The sequence below is a fragment of the Mixophyes fleayi genome, unplaced genomic scaffold, assembly GCF_038048845.1.
Source record: "Mixophyes fleayi isolate aMixFle1 unplaced genomic scaffold, aMixFle1.hap1 Scaffold_26, whole genome shotgun sequence".
In the NCBI taxonomy this organism is placed as follows: domain Eukaryota; kingdom Metazoa; phylum Chordata; class Amphibia; order Anura; family Limnodynastidae; genus Mixophyes; species Mixophyes fleayi.
In genome coordinates this window covers 152,804-157,672 of record NW_027446695.1, presented here as the reverse complement: position 1 = coordinate 157,672, position 4,869 = coordinate 152,804, and positions in this window count along the sequence as shown.

The window sequence follows — 4,869 nt, the reverse complement described above, 5'->3', positions numbered from 1 at the left end:
TAATTCATGATTCATGATTCATGATTCATGATTCAATTCATGATTCATGATTCAATTCATGATTCATGATTCAATTCATGATTCTTGATTCAATTCATGATTCGAGTCATGATTCATGATTCGATTCATGCTTCATGATTCAATTCATGATTCGATTCATGATTCAATTCATGATTCATGATTCGATTCATGATTCATGATTAAATTCATGATTCATGATTCGATTCATGATTCATGATTTAATTCATGATTCATGATTCATGATTCATGATTTAATTCATGATTCATGATTCATGATTCAATTCATGATTCATAATTCATGATTCATGATTTAATTCAAGATTCATGATTCATGATTCATGATTCGATTCATGATTCATGATTCAATTCATGATTCGATTCATGATTCGATTCATGATTTATGATTCGATTCATGATTCATGATTCAATTCATGATTCGCTTCATGATTCAATTCATGATTCATGATTCGATTCATGATTCATGATTTAATTCATGATTCATGATTCATGATTCAATTCATGATTCATGATTCATGATTCAATTCATAATTCATGATTCATGATTCGATTCATGATTCTTGATTTATGATTCAATTCATGATTCATGATTCATGATTCGATTCATGATTCTTGATTTATGATTCAATTCATGATTCATAATTCATGATTCATGATTCAATTCATGATTCATGATTCATGATTCGATTCATGATTCATGATTCAATTCATAATTCAATTTATGATTCATGATTCATGATTTAATTCATGATTCAATTCATGATTCATGATTCAATTCATGATTCGATTCATGATTCAATTCATAATTCATGATTCATGATTCGATTAATGATTCATGATTTATGATTCAATTCATGATTCATGATTCATGATTCAATTCATGATTCATAATTCATGATTCATGATTCAATTCATGATTCATGATTCATGATTCGATTCATGATTCATGATTCAATTCATGATTCGATTCATGATTCGATTCATGATTCATGATTCGATACATGATTCATGATTCAATTCATGATTTGATTAATGATTCAATTCATGATTCATGATTCGATTCTTGATTCATGATTTAATTCATGATTCATGATTCATGATTCAATTCATGATTCATAATTCATGATTTATGATTCAATTCATGATTCATGATTCATGATTCATGATTCGATTCATGATTCATGATTCAATTCATGATTCGATTCATGATTCATGATTCGATTCATGATTCATGATTCGATTCATGATTCATGATTCAATTCATGATTCGATTCATGATTCAATTCATGATTCATGATTCGATTCATGATTCATGATTTAATTCATGATTCATGATTCATGATTCAATACATGATTCATGATTCATGATTCATGATTCAATTCATGATTCATGATTCATGATTCATGATTCGATTCATGATTCGATTCATGATTCATGATTCAATTCATGATTCGATTCATGATTCAATTCATGATTCATGATTCGATTCATGATTCATGATTTAATTCATGATTCGATTCATGATTCATGATTTAATTCATGATTCATGATTCATGATTCAATTCATGATTCATGATTCATGATTCATGATTCAATTCATGATTCATGATTCATGATTCGATTCATGATTCATGATTAAATTCATGATTCAATTCATGATTCATGATTCATGATTCAATTTATGATTCATGATTCATGATTCAATTCATGATTCATGATTTATGATTCAATTCATGATTCAATTCATGATTCATTATTCATGATTCATGATTCAATTCATGATTCATGATTCATGATTCATGATTCAATTCATGATTCATGATTCAATTCATTAATCGATTCATGATTCAATTCATGATTCAATTCATGATTCAATTCATGATTCATAATTCATGATTCATGATTCGATTCATGATTCATGATTCATGATTCAATCCATGATTCAAAATTCACGATTCATGAATCAATTCATGATTCATAATTCATGATTCATAATTCAATTCATGATTCATGATTCATGATTCAATTCATGATTCATGATTCAATTCATAATTCATGATTCATGATTCGATTTATGATTCATGATTTATGATTCAATTCATGATTCATGATTCATGATTCAATTCATGATTCATAATTCATGATTCATGATTCAATTCATGATTCATGATTCATGATTCATGATTCGATTCATGATTCATGATTCAATTCATAATTCGATTCATGATTCAATTCATGATTCATGATTCGATTCATGATTCATGATTTAATTCATGATTCATGATTCATGATTCAATTCATGATTCATGATTGATGATTCAATTCATAATTCATAATTCATGATTCGATTCATGATTCATGATTTATGATTCAATTCATGATTCATGATTCCTGATTCAATTCATGATTCATAATTCATGATTCATGATTCAATTCATGATTCATGATTCATGATTCGATTCATGATTCATGATTCAATTCATGATTCGATTTATGATTCATGATTCGATTCATGATTCATGATTCAATTCATGATTCGATTTATGATTCATGATTCGATTCATGATTCATGATTCGATTCATGATTCATGATTCAATTCATGATTCGATTCATGATTCAATTCATGATTCATGATTCGATTCATGATTCATGATTTAATTCATGATTCATGATTCATGATTCAATTCATGATTTATGATTCATGATTTAATTCATGATTCAATTCATGATTCATGATTCTTGATTCAATTTATGATTCATGATTCATGATTCATGATTTATGATTCAAATCATGATTCAAATCATGATTCATGATTCAATTCATGATTCATGATTCAATTCATGATTCATGATTCATGATTCAATTCATGATTCATGATTCGATTCATGAATCATGATTCATGATTCAATTCGTGATTCATGATTCATGATTCCAATCATGATTCAATTTATGATTCATGATTCATGATTTAATTCATGATTCAATTCATGATTCATGATTCAATTCATGATTCAATTCATGATTCATGATTCAATTCATGATTTATGATTCAATTCATGATTCTTGATTCAATTCATGATTCATAATTCATGATTTTTGATTCAATTCATGATTCAAGATTCATGATTCATGATTCAATTCATGATTCATGATTCAATTCATGAATAGAATCCTGATTCAATTCATGATTCATGATTCAATTTATGATTCATGATTCATGATTCAATTCATAATTCATGATTCATGATTCAATTCATGATTCATGATTCATGATTCAATTTATGAGTCATGATTCGATTCATGATTCTTGATTCATGATTCAATTCCTGATTCATGATTCAATTCATGATTCATGATTCATGATTTGATTCATGATTCAATTCATGATTCATGATTCATGATTTAATTCATGATTAATGATTCGATTCATGATTCATGATTAAATTCATGATTTAATTCATGATTCATGATTCATGATTCATGATTCAATTCATGATTCATGATTCATGATTCGATTCATGATTCATGATTAAATTCATGATTCAATTCATGATTCATGATTCATGATTCAATTTATGATTCATGATTCATGATTCAATTCATGATTCATGATTTATGATTCAATTCATGATTCAATTCATGATTCATTATTCATGATTCATGATTCAATTCATGATTCATGATTCATGATTCATGATTCAATTCATGATTCATGATTCAATTCATTAATCGATTCATGATTCAATTCATGATTCAATTCATGATTCAATTCATGATTCATAATTCATGATTCATGATTCGATTCATGATTCATGATTCATGATTCAATCCATGATTCAAAATTCACGATTCATGAATCAATTCATGATTCATAATTCATGATTCATAATTCAATTCATGATTCATGATTCATGATTCAATTCATGATTCATGATTCAATTCATAATTCATGATTCATGATTCGATTTATGATTCATGATTTATGATTCAATTCATGATTCATGATTCATGATTCAATTCATGATTCATAATTCATGATTCATGATTCAATTCATGATTCATGATTCATGATTCATGATTCGATTCATGATTCATGATTCAATTCATAATTCGATTCATGATTCAATTCATGATTCATGATTCGATTCATGATTCATGATTTAATTCATGATTCATGATTCATGATTCAATTCATGATTCATGATTGATGATTCAATTCATAATTCATAATTCATGATTCGATTCATGATTCATGATTTATGATTCAATTCATGATTCATGATTCCTGATTCAATTCATGATTCATAATTCATGATTCATGATTCAATTCATGATTCATGATTCATGATTCGATTCATGATTCATGATTCAATTCATGATTCGATTTATGATTCATGATTCGATTCATGATTCATGATTCAATTCATGATTCGATTTATGATTCATGATTCGATTCATGATTCATGATTCGATTCATGATTCATGATTCAATTCATGATTCGATTCATGATTCAATTCATGATTCATGATTCGATTCATGATTCATGATTTAATTCATGATTCATGATTCATGATTCAATTCATGATTCATGATTCTTGATTCAATTTATGATTCATGATTCATGATTCATGATTTATGATTCAAATCATGATTCAAATCATGATTCATGATTCAATTCATGATTCATGATTCAATTCATGATTCATGATTCATGATTCAATTCATGATTCATGATTCGATTCATGAATCATGATTCATGATTCAATTCGTGATTCATGATTCATGATTCAAATCATGATTCAATTTATGATTCATGATTCATGATT